At 42.3% G+C, this 26,987-nt stretch overlaps 1 protein-coding gene across 1 annotated transcript in view; it reads left to right on the forward strand.

Moving 5' to 3' along the window:
* The window catches only part of LOC124018724 (twist-related protein 2-like), a 41,317-nt gene that overhangs the window by 12,488 nt on the left and 1,842 nt on the right, over positions 1-26,987 (forward strand). The window lies entirely within an intron of this gene.

Here is a 26,987-nt window from a genome sequence, read left to right on the forward strand (position 1 = left end):
ATCACAGAGTTCTGGGTTTGAAATGTAGTGCATAACAGAGTTCTATACTTTGGGTTTGACACATCGTGCATCACAGAGTTCTGGGTTTGACATGTAGTGCATCACAGAGTTCTATACTTTGGGTTTGAAACGTAGTGCATCACAGAGTTCTGGGTTTGACACGTAGTGCATCACAGAGTTCGGGTTTGACATTAAGTTCATCACAGAGTTCTATACTTTGGGTTTGACACGTCGTGCATCACAGAATTCTGGGTTTTGACATGTAGTGCATCACAGAGTTCTAGATTTGACATGTAGTGCATCACAGAGTTCTGGGTTTGACATGTAGTGCATAACAGAGTTCTATACTTTCGGATTGACACATCGTGCATCACAGAGTTTTGGTTTTGACATGTTGTGCATCACAGAGTTCTAGATTTGACATGTAGTGGATCACAGAGTTCTGGTTTTGACACGTCGTGCATCACAGAGTTCTGGATTTGACATGTAGTGTATCACAGAGTTCTGGGTTTGAAATGTAGTGCATAACAGAGTTCTATACTTTGGGATTTACACATCGTGCATCACAGAGTTCTGGGTTTGACATGTTGTGCATCACAGAGTTCTAGATTTGACATGTAGTGCATCACAGAGTTCTGGTTTTGACACGTCGTGCATCACAGAGTTCTGGATTTGACATATAGTGCATCACAGAGTTCTGGGTTTGAAATGTAGTGCATAACAGAGTTCTATACTTTCGGATTGACACATCGTGCATCACAGAGTTCTGGGTTTTGTGCATAACAGAGTTCTATACTTTCAGATTGACACATCGTGCATCACAGAGTTCTGGGTTTGACATGTAGTGCATCACAGAGTTCTGGGTTTGACACGTAGTGCATCACAGAGTCCTTGGTTTGACACGTAGTGCATCACAGAGTTCTGGGTTTGACACGTAGTGCATCACAGAGTTCTATACTTTGGGTTTGACACGTAGTGCATCACAGAGTTCTGGGTTTGCCACGTAGTGCATCACAGAGTTCTGGGTTTTGACATGAAGTGCATCACAGAGTTCTATACTTTGGGTTTGACACGTCGTGCATCACAGAATTCTGGGTTTTGACATGTAGTGCATCACAGAGTTCTAGATTTGACATGTAGTGCATCACAGAGTTCTGGTTTGACACGTCGTGCATCACAGAGTTCTGGATTTGACATGTAGTGCATCACAGAGTTCTGGGTTTGAAATGTAGTGCATCACAGAGTTCTATACTTTCGGATTGACACATCGTGCATCACAGAGTTCTGGGTTTGAAATGTAGTGCATCACAGAGTTCTATACTTTGGGTTTGACACATAGTGCATCACAGAGTTCTGGGTTTGACATGTAGTGCATCACAGAGTTCTGGGTTTGACACGTAGTGCATCACAGAGTTCTATACTTTGGGTTTGAAATGTAGTGCATCACAGAGTTCTGGGTTTGACACGTAGTGCATCACAGAGTTCTGGGTTTTACATGAAGTTCATCACAGAGTTCTATACTTTGGGTTTGACACGTCGTGCATCACAGAATTCTGGGTTTTACATGTAGTGCATAACAGAGTTCTAGATTTGACATGTAGTGCATCACAGAGTTCTGGGTTTGACATGTAGTGCATAACAGAGTTCTATAATTTGGGATTGACACATCGTGCATCATCACAGAGTTTGGTTTTGACATGTTGTGCATCACAGAGTTCTAGATTTGACATGTAGTGGATCACAGAGTTCTGGTTTTGACACGTCGTGCATCACAGAGTTCTGGATTTGACATGTAGTGTATCACAGAGTTCTGGGTTTGAAATGTAGTGCATAACAGAGTTATATACTTTGGGATTTACACATCGTGCATCACAGAGTTCTGGGTTTGACATGTTGTGCATCACAGAGTTCTAGATTTGACATGTAGTGCATCACAGAGTTCTGGTTTTGACACGTCGTGCATCACAGAGTTCTGGATTTGACATATAGTGCATCACAGAGTTCTGGGTTTGAAATGTAGTGCATAACAGAGTTCTATACTTTGGGATTGACACATCGTGCATCACAGAGTTCTGGGTTTGACATGTTGTGCATCACAGAGTTCTAGATTTGACACGTCGTGCATCACAGAGTTCTGGATTTGACATGTAGTGCATCACAGAGTTCTGGGTTTGAAATGTAGTGCATAACAGAGTTCTATACTTTCGGATTGACACATCGTGCATCACAGAGTTCTGGGTTTGAAATGTAGTGCATAACATAGTTCTATACTTTCGGATTGACACATCGTGTATCACAGAGTTCTGGGTTTGACATGTAGTGCATCACAGAGTTCTGGGTTTGACACGTAGTGCATCACAGAGTTCTATACTTTGGGTTTGAAACGTAGTGCATCACAGAGTTCTGGGTTTGACACGTAGTGCATCACAGAGTTCTGGGTTTTACATGAAGTTCATCACAGAGTTCTATACTTTGGGTTTGACACGTCGTGCATCACAGAATTCTGGGTTTTACATGTAGTGCATAACAGAGTTCTAGATTTGACATGTAGTGCATAACAGAGTTCTATACTTTCAGATTGACACATCGTGCATCACAGAGTTTTGGTTTTGACATGTTGTGCATCACAGAGTTCTAGATTTGACATGTAGTGGATCACAGAGTTCTGGTTTTGACACGTCGTGCATCACAGAGTTCTGGATTTGACATGTAGTGTATCACAGAGTTCTGGGTTTGAAATGTAGTGCATAACAGAGTTATATACTTTGGGATTTACACATCGTGCATCACAGAGTTCTGGGTTTGACATGTTGTGCATCACAGAGTTCTAGATTTGACATGTAGTGCATCACAGAGTTCTGGTTTTGACACGTCGTGCATCACAGAGTTCTGGATTTGACATATAGTGCATCACAGAGTTCTGGGTTTGAAATGTAGTGCATAACAGAGTTCTATACTTTCAGATTGACACATCGTGCATCACAGAGTTCTGGGTTTGACACGTAGTGCATCACAGAGTTCTGGGTTTGACACGTAGTGCATCACAGAGTTCTGGGTTTGACACGTAGTGCATCACAGAGTTCTATACTTTGGGTTTGAAACGTAGTGCATCACAGAATTCTGGGTTTTACATGTAGTGAAGAGTTCTATACTTTGGGTTTGACACGTAGTGCATCACAGAGTTCTGGGTTTTACATTTGCATAACAGAGTTCTAGATTTGACATGTAGTGCATCACGGAGTTCTGGGTTTGACATGTAGTGCATAACAGAGTTCTATACTTTTGGGTTTGACATGTAGTGCATCACAGAGTTCTGGGTTTGACATGTAGTGCATCACAGAGTTCTGGGTTTGAAATGTAGTGCATCACAGAGTTCTGGGTTTGAATTGTAGTGCATCACAGAGTTCTGGGTTTACTTTGGCATCACAGACACATGGGTTTGCATCACAGCGTTCTGGGTTTGACACGTAGTGCATCACAGAGTTCTAGATTTGACACGTCGTGCATCACAGAGTTCTGGATTTGACATGTAGTGCATCACAGAGTTCTGGGTTTGAAATGTAGTGCATCACAGAGTTCTGGGTTTGAAATGTAGTGCATAACAGAGTTCTATACTTTGGGATTGACACATCGTGCATCACAGAGTTCTGGGTTTGACATGTTGTGCATCACAGAGTTCTAGATTTGACACGTCGTGCATCACAGAGTTCTGGATTTGACATGTAGTGCATCACAGAGTTCTGGGTTTGAAATGTAGTGCATAACAGAGTTCTATACTTTCGGATTGACACATCGTGCATCACAGAGTTCTGGGTTTGACATGTTGTGCATCACAGAGTTCTAGATTTGACATGTAGTGCATCACAGAGTTCTGGTTTTGACACGTCGTGCATCACAGAGTTCTGGATTTGACATATAGTGCATCACAGAGTTCTGGGTTTGAAATGTAGTGCATCACAGAGTTCTATACTTTGGGATTGACACATGTGCATCACAGAGTTCTGGGTTTGACATGTTGTGCATCACAGAGTTCTAGATTTGACACGTCGTGCATCACAGAGTTCTGGATTTGACATGTAGTGCATCACAGAGTTCTGGGTTTGAAATGTAGTGCATAACAGAGTTCTATACTTTGGGTTTGACACATAGTGCATCACAGAGTTCTGGGTTTGAAATGTAGTGCATAACATAGTTCTATACTTTCGTTTGATTGACACATCGTGTGCATCACAGAGTTCTGGGTTTGACATGTAGTGCATCACAGAGTTCTGGGTTTGACACGTAGTGCATCACAGAGTTCTATACTTTGGGTTTGAAACGTAGTGCATCACAGAGTTCTGGGTTTGACACGTAGTGCATCACAGAGTTCTGGGTTTGACATGAAGTTCATCACAGAGTTCTATACTTTGGGTTTGACACGTCGTGCATCACAGAATTCTGGGTTTGACATGTAGTGCATCACAGAGTTCTAGATTTGACATGTAGTGCATAACAGAGTTCTATACTTTGGGTTTGACACATAGTGCATCACAGAGTTTTGGTTTTGACATGTTGTGCATCACAGAGTTCTAGATTTGACATGTAGTGGATCACAGAGTTCTGGTTTTGACACGTCGTGCATCACAGAGTTCTGGATTTGACATGTAGTGCATCACAGAGTTCTGGGTTTGAAATGTAGTGCATAACAGAGTTATATACTTTGGGATTTACACATCGTGCATCACAGAGTTCTGGGTTTGACATGTTGTGCATCACAGAGTTCTAGATTTGACATGTAGTGCATCACAGAGTTCTGGGTTTGACACGTCGTGCATCACAGAGTTCTGGATTTGACATATAGTGCATCACAGAGTTCTGGGTTTGAAATGTAGTGCATAACAGAGTTCTATACTTTCAGATTGACACATCGTGCATCACAGAGTTCTGGGTTTGACACGTAGTGCATCACAGAGTTCTGGGTTTGACATGTAGTGCATCACAGAGTTCTGGGTTTGACACGTAGTGCATCACAGAGTTCTATACTTTGGGTTTGACACGTAGTGCATCACAGAGTTCTGGGTTTGACACGTAGTGCATCACAGAGTTCTGGGTTTTACATGAAGTTCATCACAGTTCTATACTTTGGGTTTGACACGTCGTGCATCACAGAATTCTGGGTTTTACATGTAGTGCATAACAGAGTTCTAGATTTGACATGTAGTGCATCACGGAGTTCTGGGTTTGACATGTAGTGCATCACAGAGTTCTATACTTTGGATTGACATGTAGTGCATCACAGAGTTCTGGATTTGACATGTAGTGCATCACAGAGTTCTGGGTTTGAAATGTAGTGCATCACAGAGTTCTGGGTTTGAAATGTAGTGCATAACAGAGTTCTATACTTTGGGATTGACACATCCTGCATCACAGCGTTCTGGGTTTGACACGTAGTGCATCACAGAGTTCTAGATTTGACACGTCGTGCATCACAGAGTTCTGGATTTGACATGTAGTGCATCACAGAGTTCTGGGTTTGAACATGTAGTGCATCACAGAGTTCTGGGTTTGAAATGTAGTGCATCACAGAGTTCTATACTTTGGGATTGACACATCGTGCATCACAGAGTTCTGGGTTTGACATGTTGTGCATCACAGAGTTCTAGATTTGACACGTCGTGCATCACAGAGTTCTGGATTTGACATGTAGTGCATCACAGAGTTCTGGGTTTGAAATGTAGTGCATAACAGAGTTCTATACTTTGGGATTGACACATCGTGCATCACAGAGTTCTGGGTTTGAAATGTAGTGCATAACATAGTTCTATACTTTCGGATTGACACATCGTGTATCACAGAGTTCTGGGTTTGACATGTAGTGCATCACAGAGTTCTGGGTTTGACACGTAGTGCATCACAGAGTTCTATACTTTGGGTTTGAAACGTAGTGCATCACAGAGTTCTGGGTTTGACACGTAGTGCATCACAGAGTTCTGGGTTTTACATGAAGTTCATCACAGAGTTCTATACTTTGGGTTTGACACGTCGTGCATCACAGAATTCTGGGTTTTACATGTAGTGCATAACAGAGTTCTAGATTTGACATGTAGTGCATCACAGAGTTCTGGGTTTGACATGTAGTGCATAACAGAGTTCTATACTTTCGGATTGACACATCGTGCATCACAGAGTTTTGGTTTTGACATGTTGTGCATCACAGAGTTCTAGATTTGACATGTAGTGGATCACAGAGTTCTGGTTTTGACACGTCGTGCATCACAGAGTTCTGGATTTGACATGTAGTGTATCACAGAGTTCTGGGTTTGAAATGTAGTGCATAACAGAGTTATATACTTTGGGATTTACACATCGTGCATCACAGAGTTCTGGGTTTGACATGTTGTGCATCACAGAGTTCTAGATTTGACATGTAGTGCATCACAGAGTTCTGGATTTGACATATAGTGCATCACAGAGTTCTGGGTTTGAAATGTAGTGCATAACAGATTTCTATACTTTCAGATTGACACATCGTGCATCACAGAGTTCTGGGTTTGACACGTAGTGCATCACAGAGTTCTGGGTTTGACACGTAGTGCATCACAGAGTTCTGGGTTTGACACGTAGTGCATCACAGAGTTCTATACTTTGGGTTTGAAACGTAGTGCATCACAGAGTTCTGGGTTTGACACGTAGTGCATCACAGAGTTCTGGGTTTTACATGAAGTTCATCACAGTTCTATACTTTGGGTTTGACACGTCGTGCATCACAGAATTCTGGGTTTTACATGTAGTGCATAACAGAGTTCTAGATTTGACATGTAGTGCATCACGGAGTTCTGGGTTTGAAATGTAGTGCATAACAGAGTTCTATACTTTCGGATTGACACATCCTGCATCACAGCGTTCTGGGTTTGACACGTAGTGCATCACAGAGTTCTGGGTTTGACACGTAGTGCATCACAGAGTTCTGGGTTTGACACGTAGTTCATCACAGAGTTCTGGGTTTGACACGTAGTGCATCACAGAGTTCTGGGTTTGACACGTAGTGCATCACAGAGTTCTGGTTTTGACATGTTGTGCATCACAGAGTTCTAGATTTGACATGTAGTGCATCACAGAGTTCTGGTTTTGACACGTTTGACACGTGCATCACAGAGTTCTGGATTTGACATGTAGTGTATTACAGAGTTCTGGGTTTGAAATGTAGTGCATAACAGAGTTCTATACTTTGGGATTGACACATCGTGCATCACAGAGTTCTGGGTTTGACATGTTGTGCATCACAGAGTTCTAGATTTGACACGTCGTGCATCACAGAGTTCTGGATTTGACATGTAGTGCATCACAGAGTTCTGGGTTTGAAATGTAGTGCATAACATAGTTCTATACTTTCGGATTGACACATCGTGTATCACAGAGTTCTGGATTTGACACGTAGTGCATCACAGAGTTCTATACTTTGGGTTTGACACGTAGTGCATCACAGAGTTCTGGGTTTGACACGTAGTGCATCACAGAGTTCTGGGTTTGACACGTAGTGCATCACAGAGTTCTATACTTTGGGTTTGACACGTAGTGCATCACAGAGTTCTGGGTTTGACACGTAGTGCATCACAGAGTTCTGGGTTTTACATGAAGTGCATCACAGAGTTCTATACTTTGGGTTTGACACGTCGTGCATCACAGAGTTCTGGGTTTTACATGTAGTGCATAACAGAGTTCTATACTTTCGTATTGACACATCGTGCATCACAGAGTTTTGGTTTTGACATGTTGTGCATCACAGAGTTCTAGATTTGACATGTAGTGCATCACAGAGTTCTGGTTTTGACATGTAGTGCATCACAGAGTTCTGGGTTTGAAATGTAGTGCATAACAGAGTTCTATACTTTCGGATTGACACATCGTGCATCACAGAGTTCTGGGTTTGACATGTAGTGCATCACAGAGTTCTGGGTTTGACATGTAGTGCATCACAGAGTTCTATACTTTCGGATTGACACATCGTGCATCACAGAGTTCTGGGTTTGACATGTTGTGCATCACAGAGTTCTAGATTTGACACGTCGTGCATCACAGAGTTCTGGATTTGACATGTAGTGCATCACAGAGTTCTGGGTTTGAAATGTAGTGCATAACAGAGTTCTATACTTTCGGATTGACACATTGTGCATCACAGAGTTTTGTTTTTGACATGTTGTGCATCACAGAGTTCTAGATTTGACATGTAGTGCATCACAGAGTTCTGGGTTTGACATGTAGTGCATAACAGAGTTCTATACTTTCGGATTGACACATCGTGCATCACAGAGTTCTGGGTTTGACATGTTGTGCATCACAGAGTTCTAGATTTGACATGTAGTGCATCACAGAGTTCTGGTTTTGACACGTCGTGCATCACAGAGTTCTGGATTTGACATATAGTGCATCACATAGTTCTGGGTTTGAAATGTAGTGCATAACAGAGTTCTATACTTTCGGATTGACACATCGTGCATCACAGAGTTCTGGGTTTGAAATGTAGTGCATAACAGAGTTCTATACTTTGGGTTTGACACATCCTGCATCACAGAGTTCTGGGTTTGACACGTTGTGCATCACAGAGTTTGGGTTTGACACGTAGTTCATCACAGAGTTCTGGGTTTGACACGTAGTGCATCATAGAGTTCTGGGTTTGAAATGTAGTGCATCACAGAGTTCTGGGTTTGAAATGTAGTGCATCACAGAGTTCTGGGTTTGAAATGTAGTGCATAACAGAGTTCTATACTTTCGGATTGACACATCCTGCATCACAGCGTTCTGGGTTTGACACGTTGTGCATCACAGAGTTCTGGGTTTGATACATAGTTCATCACAGAGTTCTGGGTTTGACACGTAGTGCATCACAGAGTTCTGGGTTTTACATGTAGTGCATAACATAGTTCTATACTTTCGGATTGACACATCGTGTATCACAGAGTTCTGGGTTTGAAATGTAGTGCATAACATAGTTCTATACTTTCGGATTGACACATCGTGTATCACAGAGTTCTGGGTTTGACATGTAGTGCATCACAGAGTTCTGGGTTTGACACAGTGCATCACAGAGTTCTGGATTTGATATGTACTGCATCACAGAGTTCTGGGTTTGACACATAGTGCATCACAGAGTTCTGGGTTTGACAGGTAGTGCATCACAGAGTTCTGGGTTTTACATGTAGTGCATAACAGAGTTCTATACTTTCGTATTGACACATCGTGCATCACAGAGTTTTGGTTTTGACATGTTGTGCATCACAGAGTTCTAGATTTGACATGTAGTGCATCACAGAGTTCTGGTTTTGACATGTAGTGCATCACAGAGTTCTGGGTTTGAAATGTAGTGCATAACATAGTTCTATACTTTCGGATTGACACATCGTGTATCACAGAGTTCTGGGTTTGACATGTAGTGCATCACAGAGTTCTGGGTTTGACACAGTGCATCACAGAGTTCTGGATCACAAAATTTGATTTGATTTGATTTGATTTGAAATGTAGTGCATAACAGAGTTCTATACTTTCGGATTGACACATCCTGCATCACAGCGTTCTGGGTTTGACACGTAGTGCATCACAGAGTTCTGGGTTTGACACGTAGTTCATCACAGAGTTCTGGGTTTGACACATAGTGCATCACAGAGTTCTGGGTTTGACACGTAGTGCATCACAGAGTTCTGGGTTTTACATGTAGTGCATAACAGAGTTCTATACTTTCGTATTGACACATCGTGCATCACAGAGTTCTGGGTTTGAAATGTAGTGCATAACATAGTTCTATACTTTCGGATTGACACATCGTGTATCACAGAGTTTTGGTTTTGACATTTTGTGCATCACAGAGTTGTAGATTTGACATGTAGTGCATCACAGAGTTCTGGTTTGACATGTAGTGCATCACAGAGTTCTGGGTTTGAAATGTAGTGCATAACATAGTTCTATACTTTCGGATTGACACATCGTGTATCACAGAGTTCTGGGTTTGACATGTAGTGCATCACAGAGTTCTGGGTTTGACACAGTGCATCACAGAGTTCTGGATTTGATATGTACTGCATCACAGAGTTCTGGGTTTGACACATAGTGCATCACAGAGTTCTGGGTTTGACATGTAGTGCATCACAGAGTTCTGGGTTTTACATGTAGTGCATAACAGAGTTCTATACTTTCGTATTGACACATCGTGCATCACAGAGTTTTGGTTTTGACATGTTGTGCATCACAGAGTTCTAGATTTGACATGTAGTGCATCACAGAGTTCTGGGTTTGACATGTAGTGCATCACAGAGTTCTGGGTTTGACACAGTGCATCACAGAGTTCTGGATTTGAAATGTAGTGCATAACAGAGTTCTATACTTTCGGATTGACACATCCTGCATCACAGCGTTCTGGGTTTGACACGTAGTTCATCACAGAGTTCTGGGTTTGACACGTAGTGCATCACAGAGTTCTGGGTTTGACACGTAGTGCATCACAGAGTTCTGGTTTTGACATGTTGTGCATCACAGAGTTCTAGATTTGACATGTAGTGCATCACAGAGTTCTGGTTTTGACACGTCGTGCATCACAGAGTTCTGGATTTGACATGTAGTGTATTACAGAGTTCTGGGTTTGAAATGTAGTGCATAACAGAGTTCTATACTTTGGGATTGACACATCGTGCATCACAGAGTTCTGGGTTTGACATGTTGTGCATCACAGAGTTCTAGATTTGACACGTCGTGCATCACATAGTTCTGGATTTGACATGTAGTGCATCACAGAGTTCTGGGTTTGAAATGTAGTGCATAACAGAGTTCTATACTTTGGGATTGACACATCGTGCATCACAGAGTTTTGGTTTTGACATGTTGTGCATCACAGAGTTCTAGATTTGACATGTAGTGGATCACAGAGTTCTGGTTTTGACACGTCGTGCATCACAGAGTTCTGGATTTGACATGTAGTGCATCACAGAGTTCTGGGTTTGAAATGTAGTGCATCACAGAGTTCTGGGTTTGAAATGTAGTGCATAACAGAGTTCTATACTTTCGGATTGACACATCCTGCATCACAGCGTTCTGGGTTTGACACGTAGTGCATCACAGAGTTCTGGGTTTGACACGTAGTTCATCACAGAGTTCTGGGTTTGACACGTAGTGCATCACAGAGTTCTGGGTTTGACACGTAGTGCATCACAGAGTTCTGGTTTTGACATGTTGTGCATCACAGAGTTCTAGATTTGACATGTAGTGCATCACAGAGTTCTGGTTTTGACACGTCGTGCATCACAGAGTTCTGGATTTGACATGTAGTGTATTACAGAGTTCTGGGTTTGAAATGTAGTGCATAACAGAGTTCTATACTTTGGGATTGACACATCGTGCATTACAGAGTTCTGGGTTTGACATGTTGAGCATCACAGAGTTCTAGATTTGACATGTAGTGCATCACAGAGTTCTGGATTTGACATGTAGTGCATCACAGAGTTCTGGGTTTGAAATGTAGTGCATAACAGAGTTCTATACTTGGGTTTGACACATCGTGCATCACAGAGTTCTGGGTTTGAAATGTAGTGCATAACATAGTTCTATACTTTCGGATTGACACATCGTGTATCACAAAGTTCTGGGTTTGACATGTAGTGCATCACAGAGTTCTGGGTTTGACACATAGTGCATCACAGAGTTCTGGGTTTGACATGTAGTGCATCACAGAGTTCTGGATTTGATATGTACTGCATCACAGAGTTCTGGGTTTGACACATAGTGCATCACAGAGTTCTGGGTTTGACATGTAGTGCTTTACAGAGTTCTGGGTTTGACACGTAGTGCATCACAGAGTTCTGGGTTTTACATGTAGTGCATAACAGAGTTCTATACTTTCGTATTGACACATCGTGCATCACAGAGTTCTGGGTTTGACATGTTGTGCATCACAGAGTTCTAGATTTGACACGTCGTGCATCACAGAGTTCTGGATTTGACATGTAGTGCATCACAGAGTTCTGGGTTTGAAATGTAGTGCATAACAGAGTTCTATACTTTCGGATTGACACATCGTGCATCACAGAGTTCTGGGTTTGAAATGTAGTGCATAACATAGTTCTATACTTTCGGATTGACACATCGTGTATCACAGAGTTCTGGGTTTGACATGTAGTGCATCACAGAGTTCTAGATTTGACACGTCGTGCATCACAGAGTTCTGGATTTGACATGTAGTGCATCACAGAGTTCTGGGTTTGAAATGTAGTGCATAACAGAGTTCTATACTTTCGGATTGACACATCGTGCATCACAGAGTTCTGGGTTTGAAATGTAGTGCATAACATAGTTCTATACTTTCGGATTGACACATCGTGTATCACAGAGTTCTGGGTTTGACATGTAGTGCATCACAGAGTTCTGGGTTTGACACATAGTGCATCACAGAGTTCTGGGTTTGACATGTAGTGCATCACAGAGTTCTGGATTTGATATGTACTGCATCACAGAGTTCTGGGTTTGACACATAGTGCATCACAGAGTTCTGGGTTTGACATGTAGTGCTTTACAGAGTTCTGGGTTTTTGACACGTAGTGCATCACAGAGTTCTGGGTTTGACACGTAGTGCATCACAGAGTTCTGGGTTTGACACGTAGTTCATCACAGAGTTCTGGGTTTGACACGTAGTGCATCACAGAGTTCTGGGTTTGACACGTAGTGCATCACAGAGTTCTGGGTTTGACACGTAGAGTTTGGTTTGACACGTTGCATCACAAAGTTCTAGATTTGACATGTAGTGCATCACAGAGTTCTGGTTTTGACACGTCGTGCATCACAGAGTTCTGGATTTGACATGTAGAGTATTACAGAGTTCTGGGTTTGAAATGTAGTGCATAACAGAGTTCTATACTTTGGGATTGACACATCGTGCATTACAGAGTTCTGGGTTTGACATGTTGAGCATCACAGAGTTCTAGATTTGACACGTCGTGCATCACAGAGTTCTGGATTTGACATGTAGTGCATCACAGAGTTCTGGGTTTGAAATGTGGTGCATAACAGAGTTCTATACTTTCGGATTGACACATCGTGCATCACAGAGTTCTGGGTTTGAAATGTAGTGCATAACATAGTTCTATACTTTCGGATTGACACATCGTGTATCACAAAGTTCTGGGTTTGACATGTAGTGCATCACAGAGTTCTGGGTTTGACACATAGTGCATCACAGAGTTCTGGGTTTGACATGTAGTGCATCACAGAGTTCTGGATTTGATATGTACTGCATCACAGAGTTCTGGGTTTGACACATAGTGCATCACAGAGTTCTGGGTTTGACATGTAGTGCTTTACAGAGTTCTGGGTTTGACACGTAGTGCATCACAGAGTTCTGGGTTTTACATGTAGTGCATAACAGAGTTCTATACTTTCGTATTGACACATCGTGCATCACAGAGTTCTGGGTTTGACATGTTGTGCATCACAGAGTTCTAGATTTGACACGTAGTGCATCACAGAGTTCTGGATTTGACATGTAGTGCATCACAGAGTTCTGGGTTTGAAATGTAGTGCATAACAGAGTTCTATACTTTCGGATTGACATAGTGCATCACAGAGTTCTGGGTTTGAAATGTAGTGCATAACATAGTTCTATACTTTGGGATTGACACATCGTGTATCACAGAGTTCTGGGTTTGACATGTAGTGCATCACAGAGTTCTAGATTTGACACGTCGTGCATCACAGAGTTCTGGATTTGACATGTAGTGCATCACAGAGTTCTGGGTTTGAAATGTAGTGCATCACAGAGTTCTATACTTTCGGATTGACACATCGTGCATCACAGAGTTCTGGGTTTGAAATGTAGTGCATAACATAGTTCTATACTTTCGGTTTGACATCGTGTATCACAGAGTTCTGGGTTTGACATGTAGTGCATCACAGAGTTCTGGGTTTGACACATAGTGCATCACAGAGTTCTGGGTTTGACATGTAGTGCATCACAGAGTTCTGGGTTTCACAGAGTTCTGGGTTTGACACGTAGTGCATCACAGAGTTCTGGGTTTGACATGTAGTGCATCACAGAGTTCTGGGTTTGACACGTAGTGCATCACAGAGTTCTGGGTTTGACACGTAGTGCATCACAGAGTTCTATACTTTGGGTTTGACACGTAGTGCATCACAGAGTTCTGGGTTTGACACGTAGTGCATCACAGAGTTCTGGGTTTTACATGAAGTTCATCACAGATTTCTATACTTTGGGTTTGACACGTCGTGCATCACAGAGTTCTGGGCATCACATAACAGAGTTCTATACTTTCGTATTGACACATTCTCACAGAGGTTTTGACATGTAGTGCATCACAGAGTTCTAGATTTGACATGTAGTGCATCACAGAGTTCTGGTTTTGACATGTAGTGCACAGAGTTCTGGGTTTGACATGTAGTGCATAACAGAGTTCTATACTTTGGGATTGACACATCGTGCATCACAGAGTTCTGGGTTTGACATGTAGTGCATCACAGAGTTCTGGGTTTGACATGTAGTGCATCACAGAGTTCTGGGTTTGAAATGTAGTGCATAACAGAGTTCTATACTTTGGGATTGACACATCGTGCATCACAGAGTTCTGGGTTTGACATGTAGTGCATCACAGAGTTCTGATTTGACACGTAGTGCATCACAGAGTTCTGGTTTGACATGTAGTGCATCACAGAGTTCTGGGTTTGACATGTAGTGCATCACAGAGTTCTGGGTTTGACATGTAGTGCATCACAGAGTTCTATACTTTGGGATTGACACATAGTGCATCACAGAGTTCTGGGTTTGACATGTTGTGCATCACAGAGTTCTAGATTTGACACGTCGTGCATCACAGAGTTCTGGATTTGACATGTAGTGCATCACAGAGTTCTGGGTTTGAAATGTAGTGCATAACAGAGTTCTATACTTTGGGTTTGACACATCGTGCATCACAGAGTTCTGGGTTTGAAATGTAGTGCATAACATAGTTCTATACTTTCGGATTGACACATCGTGCATCACAGAGTTCTGGGTTTGACATGTAGTGCATCACAGAGTTCTGGGTTTGACACGTAGTGCATCACAGAGTTCTATACTTTGGGTTTGACACGTAGTGCATCACAGAGTTCTGGGTTTGACACGTAGTGCATCACAGAGTTCTGGGTTTTACATGAAGTTCATCACAGAGTTCTATACTTTGGGTTTGACACGTAGTGCATCACAGAGTTCTGGGTTTACATGTAGTGCATAACAGAGTTCTAGATTTGACATGTAGTGCATCACAGAGTTCTGGGTTTGACATGTAGTGCATAACAGAGTTCTATACTTTGGGTTTGACACATAGTGCATCACAGAGTTTTGGTTTGACATGTAGTGCATCACAGAGTTCTAGATTTGACATGTAGTGATCACAGAGTTCTGGGTTTGACACGTAGTGCATCACAGAGTTCTGGTTTGACATGTAGTGTATCACAGAGTTCTGGGTTTGAAATGTAGTGCATCACAGAGTTATATACTTTGGGTTTACACATCGTGCATCACAGAGTTCTGGGTTTGACATGTTGTGCATCACAGAGTTCTAGATTTGACATGTAGTGCATCACAGAGTTCTGGTTTTGACACGTCGTGCATCACAGAGTTCTGGATTTGACATGTAGTGCATCACAGAGTTCTGGGTTTGAAATGTAGTTCATCACAGATTTCTATACTTTCAGATTGACACATCGTGCATCACAGAGTTTTGGTTTTGACACGTAGTGCATCACAGAGTTCTGGGTTTGACACGTAGTGCTTCACAGAGTTCTGGGTTTGACATGTAGTGCATCACAGAGTTCTTACTTTGGGTTTGACACGTAGTGCATCACAGAGTTCTGGGTTTGACACGTAGTGCATCACAGAGTTCTGGGTTTTGACATGAAGTTGCATCACAGTTCTATACTTTGGGTTTGACACGTCGTGCATCACAGAGTTCTGGGTTTGACATGTAGTGCATAACAGAGTTCTAGATTTGACATGTAGTGCATCACGGAGTTCTGGGTTTGAAATGTAGTGCATAACAGAGTTCTATACTTTCGGATTGACACAGAGTTCTGGGTTTGTAGTGCATCACAGAGTTCTGGGTTTGACATGTAGTGCATCACAGAGTTCTGGGTTTGACACGTAGTGCATCACAGAGTTCTGGGTTTGACACGTAGTTCATCACAGAGTTCTGGGTTTGACACGTAGTGCATCACAGAGTTCTGGGTTTGACACGTAGTGCATCACAGAGTTCTGGTTTTGACATGTTGTGCATCACAGAGTTCTAGATTTGACATGTAGTGCATCACAGAGTTCTGGTTTTGACACGTAGTGCATCACAGAGTTCTGGATTTGACATGTAGTGTATTACAGAGTTCTGGGTTTGAAATGTAGTGCATAACAGAGTTCTATACTTTGGGATTGACACATCGTGCATCACAGAGTTCTGGGTTTGACATGTTGTGCATCACAGAGTTCTAGATTTGACACGTCGTGCATCACAGAGTTCTGGATTTGACATGTAGTGCATCACAGAGTTCTGGGTTTGAAATGTAGTGCATAGTTCTATACATCACAGAGTTCGGATTGACACATCGTGCATCACAGAGTTCTGGATTTGACACGTAGTGCATCACAGAGTTCTATACTTTGGGTTTGACACGTAGTGCATCACGAGTTCTGGGTTTGACACGTAGTGCATCACAGAGTTCTGGGTTTGACACGTAGTGCATCACAGAGTTCTATACTTTGGGTTTGACACGTAGTGCATCACAGAGTTCTGGGTTTGACACGTAGTGCATCACAGAGTTCTGGGTTTTACATGAAGTGCATCACAGAGTTCTATACTTTGGGTTTGACACGTCGTGCATCACAGAGTTCTGGGTTTTACATGTAGTGCATAACAGAGTTCTATACTTTCGTATTGACACATCGTGCATCACAGAGTTTTGGTTTTGACATGTTGTGCATCACAGAGTTCTAGATTTGACATGTAGTGCATCACAGAGTTCTGGTTTTGACATGTAGTGCATCACAGAGTTCTGGGTTTGAAATGTAGTGCATAACAGAGTTCTATACTTTCGGATTGACACATCGTGCATCACAGAGTTCTGGGTTTGACATGTAGTGCATCACAGAGTTCTGGGTTTGACATGTAGTGCATCACAGAGTTCTATACTTTCGGATTGACACATCGTGCATCACAGAGTTCTGGGTTTGACATGTTGTGCATCACAGAGTTCTAGATTTGACACGTCGTGCATCACAGAGTTCTGGATTTGACATGTAGTGCATCACAGAGTTCTGGGTTTGAAATGTAGTGCATAACAGAGTTCTATACTTTCGGATTGACACATTGTGCATCACAGAGTTTTGTTTTTGACATGTTGTGCATCACAGAGTTCTAGATTTGACATGTAGTGCATCACAGAGTTCTGGGTTTGACATGTAGTGCATAACAGAGTTCTATACTTTCGGATTGACACATCGTGCATCACAGAGTTCTGGGTTTGACATGTTGTGCATCACAGAGTTCTAGATTTGACATGTAGTGCATCACAGAGTTCTGGTTTTTCGTGCATCACAGAGTTCTGGATTTGACATGTAGTGCATCACAGAGTTCTGGGTTTGAAATGTAGTGCATAACAGAGTTCTATACTTTCGGATTGACACATCGTGCATCACAGAGTTCTGGGTTTGAAATGTAGTGCATAACAGAGTTCTATACTTTCGGATTGACACATCCTGCATCACAGCGTTCTGGGTTTGACACGTTGTGCATCACAGAGTTCTGGGTTTGACACGTAGTTCATCACAGAGTTCTGGGTTTGACACGTAGTGCATCACAGAGTTCTGGGTTTGAAATGTAGTGCATCACAGAGTTCTGGGTTTGAAATGTAGTGCATCACAGAGTTCTGGGTTTGAAATGTAGTGCATAACAGAGTTCTATACTTTCACAGAGGTTTGACACATAGTGCATCACAGCGTTCTGGGTTTGACACGTTGTGCATCACAGAGTTCTGGGTTTGATACATAGTTCATCACAGAGTTCTGGGTTTGACACGTAGTGCATCACAGAGTTCTGGGTTTTACATGTAGTGCATAACATAGTTCTATACTTTCGGATTGACACATCGTGTATCACAGAGTTCTGGGTTTGAAATGTAGTGCATAACATAGTTCTATACTTTCGGATTGACACATCGTGTATCACAGAGTTCTGGGTTTGACATGTAGTGCATCACAGAGTTCTGGGTTTGACACAGTGCATCACAGAGTTCTGGATTTGATATGTACTGCATCACAGAGTTCTGGGTTTGACACATAGTGCATCACAGAGTTCTGGGTTTGACATGTAGTGCATCACAGAGTTCTGGGTTTTACATGTAGTGCATAACAGAGTTCTATACTTTCGTATTGACACATCGTGCATCACAGAGTTTTGGTTTTGACATGTTGTGCATCACAGAGTTCTAGATTTGACATGTAGTGCATCACAGAGTTCTGGTTTTGACATGTAGTGCATCACAGAGTTCTGGGTTTGAAATGTAGTGCATAACATAGTTCTATACTTTCGGATTGACACATCGTGTATCACAGAGTTCTGGGTTTGACATGTAGTGCATCACAGAGTTCTGGGTTTGACACAGTGCATCACAGAGTTCTGGATCACAAAGTTTGATTTGATTTGATTTGATTTGATTTGAAATGTAGTGCATAACAGAGTTCTATACTTTCGGATTGACACATCCTGCATCACAGAGTTCTGGGTTTGACACGTAGTGCATCACAGAGTTCTGGGTTTGACACGTAGTTCATCACAGAGTTCTGGGTTTGACACGTAGTGCATCACAGAGTTCTGGGTTTGACACGTAGTGCATCACAGAGTTCTGGGTTTGACATGTTGTGCATCACAGAGTTCTAGATTTGACATGTAGTGCATCACAGAGTTCTGGTTTTGACACGTCGTGCATCACAGAGTTCTGGGTTTGACATGTAGTGCATCACAGAGTTCTGGGTTTGAAATGTAGTGCATAACAGAGTTCTATACTTTGGGATTGACACATCGTGCATCACAGAGTTCTGGGTTTGACATGTTGTGCATCACAGAGTTCTAGATTTGGTTTGTAGTGGATCACAGAGTTCTGGTTTGACACGTAGTGCATCACAGAGTTCTGGATTTGACATGTAGTGCATCACAGAGTTCTGGGTTTGAAATGTAGTGCATCACAGAGTTCTGGGTTTGAAATGTAGTGCATAACAGAGTTCTATACTTTGGGATTGACACATAGTGCATCACAGAGTTCTGGGTTTGACACGTAGTGCATCACAGAGTTCTGGGTTTGACACGTAGTGCATCACAGAGTTCTGGGTTTGACACGTAGTGCATCACAGAGTTCTGGGTTTGACACGTAGTGCATCACAGAGTTCTGGGTTTGACATGTAGTGCATCACAGAGTTCTATACTTTCGTATTGACACATCGTGCATCACAGAGTTCTGGGTTTGAAATGTAGTGCATAACATAGTTCTATACTTTCGGATTGACACATCGTGTATCACAGAGTTTTGGTTTTGACATGTTGTGCATCACAGAGTTCTAGATTTGACATGTAGTGCATCACAGAGTTCTGGTTTTGACATGTAGTGCATCACAGAGTTCTGGGTTTGAAATGTAGTGCATAACAGTGCATCACAGAGTTCTATACTTTCGGATTGACACATCGTGCATCACAGAGTTCTGGGTTTGACATGTAGTGCATCACAGAGTTCTGGGTTTGACACAGTGCATCACAGAGTTCTGGATTTGACATGTAGTGCATCACAGAGTTCTGGGTTTGACACGTAGTGCATCACAGAGTTCTGGGTTTGACATGTAGTGCATCACAGAGTTCTGGGTTTGACATGTAGTGCATAACAGAGTTCTATACTTTCGGATTGACACATCGTGCATCACAGAGTTTTGGGTTTGACATGTTGTGCATCACAGAGTTCTAGATTTGACATGTAGTGCATCACAGAGTTCTGGGTTTGACATGTAGTGCATCACAGAGTTCTGGGTTTGACACAGTGCATCACAGAGTTCTGGATTTGAAATGTAGTGCATAACAGAGTTCTATACTTTCGGTTTGACACATCGTGCATCAGTTCTGGGTTTGACATGTAGTGCATCACAGAGTTCTGGGTTTGACACGTAGTGCATCACAGAGTTCTGGGTTTGACACGTAGTGCATCACAGAGTTCTGGTTTTGACATGTTGTGCATCACAGAGTTCTAGGTTTGACATGTAGTGCATCACAGAGTTCTGGTTTTGACACGTCGTGCATCACAGAGTTCTGGATTTGACATGTAGTGCATCACAGAGTTCTGGGTTTGAAATGTAGTGCATCACAGAGTTCTATACTTTGGGTTTGACACGTAGTGCATCACATAGTTCTGGATTTGACATGTAGTGCATCACAGAGTTCTGGGTTTGAAATGTAGTGCATAACAGAGTTCTATACTTTGGGATTGACACATCGTGCATCACAGAGTTTTGGTTTTGACATGTTGTGCATCACAGAGTTCTAGATTTGACATGTAGTGGATCACAGAGTTCTGGTTTTGACACGTCGTGCATCACAGAGTTCTGGATTTGACATGTAGTGCATCACAGAGTTCTGGGTTTGAAATGTAGTGCATCACAGAGTTCTGGGTTTGAAATGTAGTGCATAACAGAGTTCTATACTTTCGGATTGACACATCCTGCATCACAGAGTTCTGGGTTTGACATGTAGTGCATCACAGAGTTCTGCGTTTGACACGTAGTGCATCACAGAGTTCTGGGTTTGACACGTAGTGCATCACAGAGTTCTGGGTTTGACACGTAGTGCATCACAGAGTTCTGGGTTTGACACGTTGTGCATCACAGAGTTCTAGATTTGACATGTAGTGCATCACAGAGTTCTGGTTTTGACACGTCGTGCATCACAGAGTTCTGGATTTGACATGTAGAGTATTACAGAGTTCTGGGTTTGAAATGTAGTGCATAACAGAGTTCTATACTTTGGGATTGACACATCGTGCATTACAGAGTTCTGGGTTTGACATGTTGTGCATCACAGAGTTCTAGATTTGACACGTCGTGCATCACAGAGTTCTGGATTTGACATGTAGTGCATCACAGAGTTCTGGGTTTGAAATGTAGTGCATAACAGAGTTCTATACTTTCGGATTGACACATCGTGCATCACAGAGTTCTGGGTTTGAAATGTAGTGCATAACATAGTTCTATACTTTCGGATTGACACATCGTGCATCACAAAGTTCTGGGTTTGACATGTAGTGCATCACAGAGTTCTGGGTTTGACACATAGTGCATCACAGAGTTCTGGGTTTGACATGTAGTGCATCACAGAGTTCTGGATTTGATATGTAGTGCATCACAGAGTTCTGGGTTTGACACATAGTGCATCACAGAGTTCTGGGTTTGACATGTAGTGCTTTACAGAGTTCTGGGTTTGACACGTAGTGCATCACAGAGTTCTGGGTTTGACATGTAGTGCATAACAGAGTTCTATACTTGGGTTTGACACATCGTGCATCACAGAGTTCTGGGTTTGACATGTTGTGCATCACAGAGTTCTAGATTTGACACGTCGTGCATCACAGAGTTCTGGATTTGACATGTAGTGCATCACAGAGTTCTGGGTTTGAAATGTAGTGCATAACAGAGTTCTATACTTTGGGTTTGACACATCGTGCATCACAGAGTTCTGGGTTTGAAATGTAGTGCATAACAGAGTTCTATACTTTCGGATTGACACATCGTGTATCACAGAGTTCTGGGTTTGACATGTAGTGCATCACAGAGTTCTAGATTTGACACGTCGTGCATCACAGAGTTCTGGGTTTGACATGTAGTGCATCACAGAGTTCTGGGTTTGAAATGTAGTGCATAACAGAGTTCTATACTTTCGGATTGACACATCGTGCATCACAGAGTTCTGGGTTTGAAATGTAGTGCATAACATAGTTCTATACTTTCGGATTGACACATCGTGCATCACAGAGTTCTGGGTTTGACATGTAGTGCATCACAGAGTTCTGGGTTTGACACATAGTGCATCACAGAGTTCTGGGTTTGACATGTAGTGCATCACAGAGTTCTGGATTTGATATGTACTGCATCACAGAGTTCTGGGTTTGACACATAGTGCATCACAGAGTTCTGGGTTTGACATGTAGTGCATCACAGAGTTCTGGGTTTGACACGTAGTGCATCACAGAGTTCTGGGTTTGACACGTAGTGCATCACAGAGTTCTGGGTTTGACACGTAGTTCATCACAGAGTTCTGGGTTTGACACGTAGTGCATCACAGAGTTCTGGGTTTGACACGTAGTGCATCACAGAGTTCTGGTTTTGACACGTTGTGCATCACAGAGTTCTAGATTTGACATGTAGTGCATCACAGAGTTCTGGGTTTGACACGTAGTGCATCACAGAGTTCTGGATTTGACATGTAGTGTATTACAGAGTTCTGGGTTTGAAATGTAGTGCATAACAGAGTTCTATACTTTGGGATTGACACATCGTGCATCACAGAGTTCTGGGTTTGACATGTTGAGCATCACAGAGTTCTAGATTTGACACGTGTGCATCGTGCATCACAGAGTTCTGGATTTGACATGTAGTGCATCACAGAGTTCTGGGTTTGAAATGTAGTGCATAACAGAGTTCTATACTTTCGGATTGACACATCGTGCATCACAGAGTTCTGGGTTTGAAATGTAGTGCATAACATAGTTCTGGGTTTGATTGACACATCGTGTATCACAAAGTTCTGGGTTTGACATGTAGTGCATCACAGAGTTCTGGGTTTGACACATAGTGCATCACAGAGTTCTGGGTTTGACATGTAGTGCATCACAGAGTTCTGGATTTGATATGTACTGCATCACAGAGTTCTGGGTTTGACACATAGTGCATCACAGAGTTCTGGGTTTGACATGTAGTGCTTTACAGAGTTCTGGGTTTGACACGTAGTGCATCACAGAGTTCTGGGTTTTACATGTAGTGCATCACAGAGTTCTATACTTTCGTTTGACATCGTTGTGCATCACAGAGTTCTGGGTTTGACATGTTGTGCATCACAGAGTTCTAGATTTGACACGTCGTGCATCACAGAGTTCTGGATTTGACATGTAGTGCATCACAGAGTTCTGGGTTTGAAATGTAGTGCATAACAGAGTTCTATACTTTCGGATTGACACATCGTGCATCACAGAGTTCTGGGTTTGAAATGTAGTGCATAACATAGTTCTATATTTTCGGATTGACACATCGTGTATCACAGAGTTCTGGGTTTGACATGTAGTGCATCACAGAGTTCTGGGTTTGACACATAGTGCATCACAGAGTTCTGGGTTTGACATGTAGTGCATCACAGAGTTCTGGATTTGATATGTACTGCATCACAGAGTTCTGGGTTTGACACATAGTGCATCACAGAGTTCTGGGTTTGACATGTAGTGCTTTACAGAGTTCTGGGTTTGACACGTAGTGCATCACAGAGTTCTGGGTTTGACACGTAGTGCATCACAGAGTTCTATACTTTGGGTTTGACACGTAGTGCATCACAGAGTTCTTGGTTTGACACGTAGTGCATCACAGAGTTCTGGGTTTTACATGAAGTGCATCACAGAGTTCTATACTTTGGGTTTGACACGTCGTGCATCACAGAGTTCTGGGTTTTACATGTAGTGCATCACAGAGTTCTATACTTTCGTATTGACACATCGTGCATCACAGAGTTTTGGTTTTGACATGTAGTGCATCACAGAGTTCTGGATTTGACATGTAGTGCATCACAGAGTTCTGGGTTTGAAATGTAGTGCATAACAGAGTTCTATACTTTGGGATTGACACATCGTGCATCACACAGTTCTGGGTTTGACATGTTGTGCATCACAGAGTTCTAGATTTGACATGTAGTGCATCACAGAGTTCTGGGTTTGAAATGTAGTGCATAACAGAGTTCTATACTTTGGGATTGACACATCGTGCATCACAGAGTTCTGGGTTTGACATGTTGTGCATCACAGAGTTCTAGATTTGACATGTAGTGCATCACAGAGTTCTGGTTTTGACACGTCGTGCATTACAGAGTTCTGGATTTCACATGTAGTGCATCACAGAGTTCTGGGTTTGAAATGTAGTGCATAACAGAGTTCTATACTTTCGGATTGACACGTCGTGCATCACAGAGTTCTGGGTTTGAAATGTAGTGCATCACAGAGTTCTGGGTTTGACACGTCTTGCATCACAGAGTTCTGGATTTGATATGTACTGCATCACAGAGTTCTGGGTTTGACACGTAGTGCATCACAGAGTTCTGGGTTTAACATGTAGTGCTTTACAGAGTTCTGGGTTTGACACGTAGTGCATCAAAGAGTTCTGGGTTTGATACGTAGTGCATCACAGAGTTCTATACTTTGGCTTTGACACGTAGTGCATCACAGAGTTCTGGGTTTTACATGAAGTGCATCACAGAGTTCTATACTTTGGGTTTGACACGTAGTGCATCACAGAGTTCTGGGTTTTACATGTAGTGCATCACAGAGTTCTATACTTTGGGTTTGACACGTAGTGCATCACAGAGTTCTGGGGTTGACACGTAGTGCATCACAGAGTTCTGGGTTTGACAGGTAGTACATCACAGAGTTCTGGGTTTGACTCTTCGTGCATCACAGAGTTCTGACTTTGACACTTCGTGCATCACAGAGTTCTGGGTTTGACAAGTAGTGCATCACAGAGTTCTATCCTTTGGGTTTGACAAGTAGTGCATCACAGAGTTCTATACTTTGGGTTTGACAAGTAGTGCATCACAGAGTTCTATACTTTGGGTTTGACAAGTAGTGCATCACAGAGTTCTATACTTTGGGTTTGACAAGTAGTGCATCACAGAGTTCTATACTTTGGGTTTGACAAGTAGTGCATCACAGAGTTCTATACTTTGGGTTTGACAAGTAGTGCATCACAGAGTTCTATACTTTGGTTTGAGATGTAGCTCCTCACAGAGTTCTGGGTTTGACACGTTGTGCCTCACAGAGTTCTGGGTTTGACACGTTGTGCATCACAGAGTTCTGGGTTAGACACGTTGTGCATCACAGAGTTCTGGGTTAGACACGTTGTGCATCACAGAGTTCTGGGTTAGACACGTTGTGCATCACAGAGTTCTGTGTTAGACACGTTGTGCCTCACAGAGTTTTGGGTTAGACACGTTGTGCCTCACAGAGTTTTGGGGTAGACACGTTGTACAAGAACAGAGTTCTGGGTTAGACACGTTGTACAAGAGCAGAGTTCTGGGTTAGACACATTGTACAAGAGCAGAGTTCTGGGTTAGACACGTTGTGCCTCACAGAGTTTTGGGTTAGACATGTTGTACAAGAGCAGAGTTCTGGGTTAGACACGTTGTACAAGAGCAGAGTTCTGGGTTAGACACGTTGTACAAGAGCAGAGTTCTGGGTTAGACACGTTGTGCCTCACAGAGTTTTGGGTTAGACATGTTGTACAAGAGCAGAGTTCTGGGTTAGACACGTTGTGCCTCACAGAGTTTTGGGTTAGACATGTTGTACAAGAGCAGAGTTCTGGGTTAGACACGTTGTGCCTCACAGAGTTTTGGGTTAGACACGTTGTACAAGAGCAGTGCACTGACCAACATGGGAGGGTGTAGAAACTATATTGTCCATATAAAGATGTTGGTCTAATGCAAACGAGATGTATGACATTGCTCTTTCTTATTTTCAATCACGGCTCTTCCTCCATTATCGTTATCAATTCAGTGTTCCAGTCCACATCAGACAATAAGAAAAGAAACTATGTAAAATATCTATACTGAACAAATATATAAATACAACATGCAATGATTTTACTGAATTACAGTTCATATAAGGAAATCAAGTCAATTTAAATACATTTATTAGGCCCTAATCTTGGGATTTCACAGGGGCGCAGCCACTGGGGTGCTAGACCAGCCAATCAGAATGAGTTTTTCCCCACAATAGGGCTTTATTACAGACAGAAATACTCCTCAGTTTCATCAGCCGTCCGGATGGCTGGTCTCAGACAATCCCGCAGCTGAAGAAGCCGGATATGGAGGTCCTGGGCTGACATGGTTGGACGTACTGCCAAATTCTCCAAAACAAAATTAGACGATGGTAGAGAAATTGACATTAAATTCTCCCCTAACAGCTCTGGTGGACATTCCTACAGTCAGCATGCCAATTGCACCCTCCCTCAAAACTTGTGGCATTGAGTAGTGTGACAAAACTGCACATGTTAGAGTGGCCTTTTATGCTGTTTAATCAGTTTCTTGATGTGCCACACCTGTCAGGTGGATGGATTATCTTGGCAAAGGAGAAATACTCACTAACAGGGATATAAACAAATTTGTACACAAAATTTGAGAGAAATAAGCTTTTTTTGTGCATATGGAACATTTCTGGGATCTTTAATTTCAGATAATGAAACATGGGACCAACACTTTACATGTTGCGTTTATATTTATCTATGTGTTAAAGGGATAGTTCAGAGAAGTTACATATTTAGAGGAAACACTAAGTATGTAATAGTATGTAATATCGCTGAACTATCCCTAACATGAGTAAGCTTCTGTCTCAGAAACCTTATAGATAAGGTCAATGAAGACTAAAATGCTCCTATCGTGTGTGTGTGTGTGTGTGTGTGTGTGTGTGTGTGTGTGTGTGTGTGTGTGTGTGTGTGTGTGTGTGCGTGCGTGCGTGCGTGCGTGCGTGCGTGCGTGCGTGCGTGCGTGCGTGTGCGTGCGACCTCGTACTGCATCAGTTGCTTCTTTGTAAATCAACCGCACTTACATTTTCATTTTGCTAGAGAGAGAGAGAGATAAACAAATGCCAAGGAGGCTCTACCCAAATCCAGTCAGTAGGAGGGGATCTACTTTACTTTTGTCCAAAGTGACGCTAAG

Source organism: Oncorhynchus gorbuscha, linkage group LG03 (genome assembly GCF_021184085.1).
Source record: "Oncorhynchus gorbuscha isolate QuinsamMale2020 ecotype Even-year linkage group LG03, OgorEven_v1.0, whole genome shotgun sequence".
Lineage (NCBI taxonomy): Eukaryota > Metazoa > Chordata > Actinopteri > Salmoniformes > Salmonidae > Oncorhynchus > Oncorhynchus gorbuscha.